Source organism: Toxorhynchites rutilus, chromosome 2 (assembly GCF_029784135.1).
Source record: "Toxorhynchites rutilus septentrionalis strain SRP chromosome 2, ASM2978413v1, whole genome shotgun sequence".
NCBI classification, from domain to species: domain Eukaryota; kingdom Metazoa; phylum Arthropoda; class Insecta; order Diptera; family Culicidae; genus Toxorhynchites; species Toxorhynchites rutilus.
The window spans coordinates 82,676,803-82,687,468 of record NC_073745.1 but is presented as its reverse complement, the minus strand read 5'-3'; the positions used below and the strand labels follow the sequence as shown (position 1 = coordinate 82,687,468).

General features: G+C 39.1%; 1 protein-coding gene across 2 annotated transcripts in view; it reads left to right on the top strand.

Annotated features, from left to right (window-relative positions):
* The window catches only part of LOC129771559 (recQ-mediated genome instability protein 1-like), a 73,547-nt gene that overhangs the window by 35,342 nt on the left and 27,539 nt on the right, over positions 1–10,666 (top strand). The window lies entirely within an intron of this gene.

Below are 10,666 nucleotides of genomic sequence, written 5' to 3'. Positions count from 1 at the left end.
CCGATCACATTTCGATTGTAATGCTTGAAATTAGGTCGAACAAAAATATGTGTCGAAAGAAACATTGCTCGTACATAATTATTTAATTGGTGCAAAAAAATTAGCGCACCAAATCCTTGGTCAATGAAACTACTTAATCTTTGGTAATCAGACATTAGTACACTGCGTTTCACAACTATAGAGCCACAATTTTTTTCTGAGTTTCCAGAGATATGTAAGAAGTCGGTTGAACTGAAGTATACACTGCAGCATATAATAACTATTTTCATTCAAAAGACTGGCCATTTGAACTTTATTGTTGTGTTCAGGCGCGAAATATTCAAAAAACTAAAATTCCAGTGTTTCATAACTATAAAACCAGATGGAAAAAATTTCACTCCTTTACAAAATTAACGTCGATTTCACATGAATTACAATAAGTGTCTAATTCGTAGGTCATCTTTAGTTCTAAATCAGTTCAAATAACCCATTCGAGGTGGTTTTGACCAAGCTGCGTCATGTTGTAGTGTGTATCTCGTTCTACGCAGAAGATACTGCTCGTTTAAGCTCTTCAAATCACTTATACTGTTTGTTGTAAGCTGCTTCTACTATTCGTACGATCACTCCGCATAAGTTCATGATAGTGTTTTGATCTTGTAAACAAGCTGACCAGTCCAGAATCTGAAGCCTTTATTCATTAAACCATGCCAGGTTCTTCCGGATTTTATGAATTGATGCCAAATTACCCAATCATCACATTGTTTTTGATGTAAAAACAGCAGTAAATGATTCTGAAGTACTTCGTTGCACTTTAGACTGTTCATTCGTGTTGATGGTAAGCTACCTAAACCAGGCCTTTTTTGAGAAAATTCTACCCAAATCATAACAATCCCATCTCCAAAGCTGCGAGTCCAAAAACTAATCCGGAAGCTAATGTCGTGTGTTTCACTTTTTCAGGAACTTCTTTAATAAAAAGAAATCTAACTTGAATAGAATTTCCTCATACTGGAAGGACTTACAGAACGTGTTATGTAATTTTTCAACTCGTAACTTTGCAGGCGGCAGTTTGATGGTTTGAGGAAAATATTTTCATAACGGCCTGGTTCAGATAGCTTTTCATCAACACCAATGCAATGTGCAATGAATGACTTCAGAATCATTTACTTCTATTTTTGCATCAAAAACACCGTGACAATTGGGAAATTTGGCATCAATTCATAACATCCGGAAAGTCAAGGCATAGTTTATTGAATAGGGGCTTCAGATTCTGGACTGGTTAGCTTGCTTACAAAATCAAAACCTATCAAGAACTTATGAAGAGTGATCGTTCAAATAGTAGAAGCAGCTTACAAGCAGTATGAGTCAAATCAGCTTAAACGAGCAGTATCTTCTGCGTAGAACGAGATACACACTACAACATGGCGCAGCTTGGTCAAAACCACCTCGAATGGGTTATTTGAACTGATTGAGAACTAAAGATGAACCATTGTTGCCCCTCTAACCTCGAGTAAACCGCGAGTAATCGGTCGAAACCTACTAAACATAGATTTAAGTTGAAATTCTGTAAAAACAAATCATGAATTAGTGGCTCCGCAAAGCTCATGCGATTGAGCCTTACAAATAAATGAATTGGAAAAAAAAAAATAAAGATGAACCTACGAAGTAGAAACTTATTGTAATTCATGTGAAATCGACGTTAATTTTGTAAAGGAGTGAGAGTTTTTCCATCTGGTTTTATAGTTATGAAACACTCGATTTTTAAGTTTTTTGAATATTTCGCGCCTGAACACAACAATATGGTTCAAATCACCAGTCTTTTAAATGAAGATATTTATTATATGCTGCAGTATATACTTCAGTTCAACCGATCTCTTACATATCTCTGGAAACTCAAAAAAAAAAGTGGTTCTATAGTTGTGAAACGCAGTGTAGAATGTACATATTTTCTGTACATATTATCAACCGTGTGTAAAATGAATGTCAGAGCAATAATAATCTCTACCAAAGAATGAATCTACACGGTATTGGTAACATCGCGGATGGCAACAATACGTAAAGTTAATTTATTTTTATTCATTTCCAAACATGTTTAGGGTATATGTTAAACCAACGTTGAATCGACGGCTTATATCGTCGGTTTGGCATTCGTATACCATTTATATCGCGTAATATGTACGAATAATTCATCCGTCAAATGGTAATGGCTAATGCACGGTATTATTCACCAACAAAATCGTCACACTTTGAAAAACTTATGTGCAAAGCTTTTCAAATTATAACGAATTATCATATCTTTTATTTAATACCCTCGGTGGCAAGAATACACTTTCGTCGATAATAACAATTGTGTAAGGTTCCTTGTAATAAGACAGGGCAATCTAGATGGAAATTTTCTGATGGTGATAAAAAAAAACACGAAAGATAATTTGATGGGACAAATTTCCCATAAAAAACATACTCATCGGTACGTTTTTCAGTTCTTTCTTAGCTTTGTTTATTGGTTCTCATTTCGTTTTCGCCACGAAATTGTTGGAGTAGACCCTCCGCTTCAGGTTTGCCTAGAAATTATGCAGAATTATGGGATGCAGCTGAGCGACGTTCGGAGGGTTGACAGACTACGGAACAACATCTATTTTCAAGCGGTTCATCTCCTACAGCGACTTCTTCGCGTAACGAACGGGGCCAGAATCGACCAACCTACTTGAGGGGGACGTAAAGTAAAGTATTCAGTAGCTTATACAATATAATTGAGGGCCCACATTCTTCATGTGTCAGAAGTCAAACTTCTAAAGTCTCATTTCAAATTCAGTAAAGTAGCTAGTTCCCTCCCTCGGAATACATTCAAGGCGTGTTATTTGGCTTAAGAAATCTCAACTAAGTATTAATAAAAGGCGGTAGTTAATGCATACATTGAGACGGCAAAAGTTCCACAGGGAACGTTAACGCCATTCAAGAAGAAGAAGCTAGTTCCTTACCATTCGTTGCCATTCAGTGTTAAATACGTCTCGTTGTCCATCACGACCGCGACGTTCCGCTTCGCCGGAAAGAACTATCCTCCATCACCTTCAGCATTTGTTTCTGGGTCACAGCTTGCTGTTCCGACATGGCCGTTCTTGACCTACGTTTCCGCACTGTCTGGCTCCGTCTGGCCTCTCGGCCCAAAGCCCGGAACGATGTAGCCACCTTTCCCGCTGCCTTCTGCTTAAACTTCAGTTGCAGTTTACGATCGCGTAGCTCCGTCGAATGACCGAAACCAGCCTTTCGTTCAGTGCTCTCATTATACTCCAGAAGTGTAAGGATATTATAGATACCGGAACGGGCGTATCCGGCGGACTCAAAGTTCTTGACGATGTCCGCTTCTCTACAACGGGATACACGAAGTACGCACAAATCATGGAGTGCGAAGCTCTATTGTTTTCGCCATAAATTTCGCAGTTCAACTGTTATTGCTATCAAATTTTTGTAATGCAAGTGTTAGAACGACTAACGATCTGTTCTCGCTCGCTCTTTCCGTTCTTCTTTTGTTTCGTTTTACGGATTTACTCATAACGAAAATAACGGCCCGCTATGTCAGGGTCCTGTTACACAGTGCCCTGACAAAATACTGTCAAAACGCAGTTCCACAAACATAGAAAAAATGAACTTGAAATTAGGATTGGTCTGAACTGCAGGACGGCTCTAACCAAATATCTCTCTTGCAAAGAAGTTTGATAAATCGCCAATCTCGATCGCCGGTAGTTCGAAAGAATCGGTTCGTGCCTTCCAAAGAGTGTTGCGAATCCCGCAGCTCAGAAGTCCACCATGGTTTGAGAAAAAACTGATAGAAATGCTTAATTTTTATTGTAGTCTTCAGTTGCGGCAAGGTCGTCCACACTTACGTCGCTAAACAAAATAATGATGTGGGATAAACGGTTCAATAAGGTCTGTTACGTCAGGCAGATCGAAAAACACTAAATAAAGTAGCCTATTATTCGTGTTCACAAGATAGGAGATTTGTTGGTAGTGATCGACCGCAATGAGTTCGAGGTAGTGCACCAATTTGTCTACTTTGGTTCAATGGTAACGTCTGACAATTATACCAGCCTCGAAATCCGGAAACACATTATTAATGGGAGTTGTGTCTGCTATGATCAACACTCTAGGTCAAACAGACTTAGCAACCGTGCGAAGTGTTCCTTGTACGAAACGCTCACAAGACCGGTTGCCCTCTACGGACACGAGACGTGTACAATGCTTGGAGAGGACCTGTGAGCACGACGTACACTTATGAGTGCAAAAAAATCCACCCCCATTTGAAATCAATGTATTTTAATACTAAAAGATCTTTCAGATTTTTCGGTATTCCAGTCAATTCAACGTTCAAGTAGGTAATTAGTAGACCTTTTTTCCATTTCAGTATCGTTGATTTTTTTTCTAGAACAAATTATAGGAGGTTGTGTCCAAGATACGACCACATTATTGACGTAGAAATACGCTGTTATTTTGTTCAAGTCCTCCGCTTTGTTCTCTTCTCAACAGAAGCCCTTTCTATTAATATTTCTGGTCTCGATTGGCATAGCTGTCATCCTTGGTGGAGATAGTTGTCATGCAAAACCAAATCACACACAAAATTCCAATTATTTTCTTGGCGAGCCGATGATAGCCCAGTTTGATGATTCCCCACACATTGCTTCGTATCTAGAACTATACTGAAAGTTAGCCTCAGCTAGATCCAATATTTATGCTCTAGGCAAATATTCCCCTTCGTTCTTCTTCTTCTCTTCTTTGTTCACGGAGACTTTAAATCATTCCCCTTCTTTGATCGCCGATAAGGCATCGTGCACAAATTACGTAACGCGAGGGGGGTCGAAGTTGCGTTACTTTCTGTGTATAAGAGATAGGAAATTGCGTTACGTATGGGAGGAGGGTGTCCAAAATCCGGATTTTTAGCGTTACGTAATTTGTGCACGACGCCTAAGTTGCTCGTCATTGACGGCATTGGCAGGGATGCTCACAAATGGCAAATGTATGGGAGAATGGAAATGCTTCTAGTTTTCATCAATTTAAACCATTTATTTACCAGGGGATTGTAATATATAGCATAAAAGACAAATCTTAGGGATTTTTCTGATTCGTTTGGTATGTAAATCGTCAAAATCCGTTCGCGTCATATATAGTTATGAACGTTTACTTTATTTCATAAAAACGTGACCTGTTTTCTGATTTGGCACCCTTAATGAAAGACGTAGTTCTACGTCAAAACAAAAAATGACTTTCGTTCCTAAGTGGGTACATGCAGGGTATGACATAAAAAAGCAATTGCGTAACATTGTTTTACCGTTTTTTCTTCATAGTCCTGGCACCCCTATCCCAACCAATACAAATTGATTGTAGGCAGCATAAAGTTAAGGCTCACGCATTGTTTATTGTTTGTTGTCAATATTGATGCAAATATGTTCAGCATTCCGTTGTTATGGATTAGCAATCCCTTGGTTTTTTCATCAATGCACAGCAGGTTGCTTACATCTGACACAAACATTATTTTCTTAGCTGTTTATTGAACTTTTCCTGCGTAGTGTTAGTGTTAGTGTGTTAGTGACGCTGAGGAAGCTTCCGAAAACTGGGTGGAAAACAAATCTCAGCACAGGTTCTAAATTTGATTTTGTGCGTGACATCCATCGTAAGGATTCTCAACGAAACATTGCTGAGAAATATGGGGTAAGCTGTGGTTCGGTACAGTTGGTCATTCAGAAGCATCAATTGCTCGGCAGCCTGGCCGATCGTCCGGGAGGAGGACCGAAATGTAAGAGTGATGCAAGAATAGACACGCTAATCATTCGGGAAGTAAAGAAAAACCCACGAACGACCATTCTGGCGATTCAAGGAAGTTTGAATCTGAACCTTTCCAACCGCACCATTCGACGACGCTTGGTTAAACGGGACCTGAAAAGTTACTTCGCCAAAAAGAGACCGACGATTAGCAGCACCAACAAAAAAACGACTTCAGTTTACGAGGGACCATGTTAACGAGCCGCTCGAGTTCTGGAAGCGCATTATTTGGTCGGACGAGTCCAAATTCAGGTTATTTAAGGAGAAAAGGCATCCCCGAAGGTGGCGGAAGAACGACGAGGGCCTCCAGGACCGGCACCTAGAACCGACTATGAAGCACGGTGGTGGAAGCATCATGGTGTAGACCTGTTTCTCGTGAGCTGAGATGGGAAACTTTTCCTCGTCTACATCAGGAATACCTTAGGGAACTCATCTTGTTTCTTTAATATTCTTGATCTACTACAACAATGTAAATCTAGTATTGGGGGGCAGTCGACTTTTCTCTGCTGACGATTTGAAGCTGTTTTTCCACGGGAAGCTGAGGTTGATGCATTATTTCTCCAGCGGCATTTTGAAATATTCCAAAGATGGTTCGCTCCACGATACTTTCTCTAGAAGAACAGACCCAATTCATTCCGGTCATCATCTGTATGGTGTTCCGCTAACCATAGTCAACTATGCTAAGGATCTAGGCGATTATTTGAACTGCAAGATCAGTTCTATAGCTTATGTCACCTACTTCTTCGGGATAGCCTCTCTCAGTCTTGGGTCCATTATGCGAATTGCGAGAGATTCCACCAATGTCCATTACTTAAAATCATTGTTCATGCTTACATGCTGAATTACAATAAATACCTGAATTACACTCATCAGCTGCCAAGTTTTGAGAACCGATACCAACTAATTATTCAGTCTGGAAACGTTACACGTACGGTACGGTTCGCAAACATGAATGAACATCAATTTTTTTTATCGCGTACATCAATTTACAGGCTCAAATTTTTAAGATTTTTGACGTAGGATTACGTCTTTCGGGAACATATTGGGAGTACAAATTGAAAAACGAAAATAGATCGTTTCGTGAAAAATGTCCAATATCAAATGCTCATTGCTCAGTCATTTCATGATGGATTGAAGAGATTTTTGTGTCAGTAGATTTCGGCACTACATAACAATTTTTTACATCGAATAAATAATACATCTCATGAAACTAGCTATCGAATATAATTAAAAAAAATCTCAACCGTTAACCAACCGGGAATACCTCATTCTGATTGGTCGAAATCGAAGATACAAGCTTCCCCTTTTTATTCACATATATTGGTCAGTCGTTTTCTGATAAATTTACAAGAATTTTGCATCAATCATTTTGGGCACACATGATTCATTATAGTGAAAATGAATAAAATAATATATTGGGCTGTCAAAAAAGTCCTGCGGTATTTTTTTTAATTTTCATTTGTTCATAAAATTAGTTACAATCATCTGTTTTAAGTGAAATATGCGCCGTTTTGTTCGATGACGAGATGCCAACTTCATAATACCCCTGTTATAGAAGCTCGCTTCCTTATTGGCAAAAAAACTCGGATAGCCAATTTTCACAGGCCTCTTTTGTGGCTAACTTCTGACTACCTAGCTCGTTCGCCATGGACAAAAACAGGTGGTAATCACTTGGTGCAAGGTCCGGACTATACGGCGGATGCAAAAGAACCTCCCATCCGAGCTCCCGGAGCTTCTGGCGCGTCACCAAAGAAGTGTGTGGCCTGGCGTTGTCCTGATGGAAGACAATGCGGCCTCTGTTTATCAAAGATGGCCTCTTCTTCATGAGTGCTACCTTCAAGCGGTCCAGTTGTTGGCAGTACAGGTCCGAATTGAGCGTTTGGCCATAGAGAAGCAGCTCATAATAGATTATTCCTTGACAATCCCACCAAACACACAGCAGAACCTTCCTGGCCGTTAATGAGGGCTTGGCCACCGTTTGAGCCGCTTCAGCGGGCTTCGACCACGACCGTTTGCGCTTCACGTTGTCGTAAGTGACCCACTTTTCATCGCCAGTCACCATCCGCTTCAGAAAAGGGTCGATTTTGTTGCGAATCAGCAGCGATTCACATGCGTCGATACGGTCAAAGATGTTTTTTTGCGTCAACGTGTGTGGCATCCATACATGGAGCTTCTTTGTGAATCCAAGCTTCTTCAAATGGTTAATAACGGTTTGATGACTTATCCCCAGCTCTTGGCCGATGCTACGGCTGCTACTATGCCGGTCTTTCTCGGCTAATTCAGCGATTTTGTCGCAATTTTCGACGACAGGCCTTCCGGAGCGTGGCGCATCTTCGACGACCTCTACACCAGAACGAAAACGTTGAAACCATCGTTGTGCGGTGGAAATGGAAACTGTATCGGGTCCATAAACTGCACAAATTTTATTGGCAGCTTGAGATGCATTTTTGCCTTTGTCATTGTAGTACTGTAAAATATGTCGGATTTTTTCTTTATTTTTCTCCATATTTGCGACACTATAACTCACGAACGACTTAACCAAACAAAACACTGTCAAGGACTATATTATAGCGCAAAAATACCTTTCCAACAAGCTATAGTATGACTCGATACAATTAATACATCTAGAACTACGCGCTTACAACGACACCTCGCGGAAATACCGCAGGACTTTTTTGACAGCCCAATACTTTATGAAACTTCAGACTTCAAAATCAAGGTGCCTGGGGAAATCGGCATTGCGATAATAGACAAGTCGGGGGCATTCATGTATGACAAGAAGAGTGACTGATACAAATAGTTCTAACTAACATAATTTGAACCTTATTTTTAGTTGCTTTGTGAAATTTCATATCAAATAACCGATTATGCATTGTAAAAACTTTTAGCACAAGTGTAAGAGTAAAATTGTATATGGTAGTGGGTGTGTTAAAAATGACTTGAAATATGAAACGATTTATTTCAATTTTCCAACCAAAAACCAATGTGTGTATTCCCGCTCGAGAACGGATCGTTTGAAAAAAAGACCATTTTTTACATTTCAAATATGATTTATTTCAAGAAAAAATGTAAATTTCCAACGTTAAGGTGAGATTCAATTGGCTATTATAGGTACAGTGAAGTAAGAAGTCACCGGGAATTGTTTATAACGATATTGCAGCGAAATTAAGAAAGATACAAGTTGGGTGTCAAAGAACAAATAGTAGAACGGTTCGAGAGCTACAATTTGGTTGATATAAACAATAAAATTTGTTATGAATGTTTGGCTTAAATTAATAGTAACAACTTCGAAACCACTATCTTTTAAGTTTTTCACTTCCAAAATGTTATTTGAATTCACTAATTTTGAAGTTTCACAACTATATCCTGTACTAAGTTTTCTCATCCTTCAAATGGAAGCAAAAGAATCGCCCTACTTACCGTACTTTCTGAAACGGATCACTTTATGGCAAACAGATCGCGGAACAATAAAAAAATTTAATAACTCTATCGTTGTTGAAATTCGACCATATGAGTAGAAGCATGTTTTCATCAAATATAATCGTCTATCACCTCCTCAGAGATTCTTGATAAATTTATTTTTTTTTCATTTGAGAAAGGTGTTTTCTGACTTTAACTCGTTGAGCCCAGCGTCGGTCCCCAGGGGCGACGTTGAGCTTTTTGGTAGGAATGTGCTGACTGACTGGGACAGACAGCTACAAAATAATAAAATAAAAATATATTCGGTTTGTTTTCGGATGTTTTACAAAATGTGACTACTTTCTAGTCAAATTGCTGACTATTTTCTATTTGTACAAGAAGTATGTTTGGGAACTGGGGCCGGCACTGATATTGTGGAAACGCTCTTGATGCGCGCTGAATGGAAAGCGCAGCAAGAAAAAAATGGGACTTAGCGTGCTAATAGGATGAATCAAAAATCAAATTCTTCTTTTATATTCAAAAACGAAAATTTAAAAAAAATATAAAAAAATATATTTATTCGATTATATACAATGAAAAGAAATCGGAGACTGTATATAATCGAGTCCGCCCTGTATTAGGTGCTGTCAGTCCAATGAAAATTTGCTTTGAGGCATATAGCATCGTGTTCCGTTGGGTTTGAAGCGAAAATGGAAATGGCTTCAATAAACTCCCAGAAAGCAAAAATTATAAAAGAAAATCACGTTTTCCATTTCACATTTTGTGGTGAGAAAAATTGATAATTGTTTCCATAATTGTGATAATTTTGTGATCAGCATGGCAGTCTTACATAGTCTAACCACAGTCTAACCGAATCCTACGTCAACTATTCGGTCGTGTCTCGTGTCGTGTCACAACTCTCCTGTGAATTTTTTGACGTAGGATTACGTCTTTCGGGAACATATGGAGGTACAAATTAAAAAACGAAAATCGTGAAAAATGTCCAATTTCAAACGCTTATTGCTCAGTCATTTCATGATGGAATGATGAGATTTTTGCATTAAACGATTTCGGCACTCTATAACAATTTTTCACCTTGAATAAAATAATATATATGTAATGTAATTAACTATCGAACAATTGAAAAATCTCAACCCCTACCCTAACGGAAATACCCATTTCTGATTGGTCGAAATTGACGACACATGCGGCGGGTCCCTAACAGAGACATCAAAACCAAGCTGCCTAGGGGAAATCGGCATTGCAAATACATAAAAGTAGAGGGAGCTTTTGCTCCCACCGAAATGTGTTCCCTAACAGAGACATCAAAATCAAGCTGCCTGGGGGAAATCGACATTGAAAATACATGAAAGTAGGGGGAACTTTTGTTCCTACCGAAATGTGTTCCCTAACAGAGACATCAAAACCAAGCTGTTTGGGGGAAATCGGCATTGCAAATAAATGCAAGCCAATGAAATTT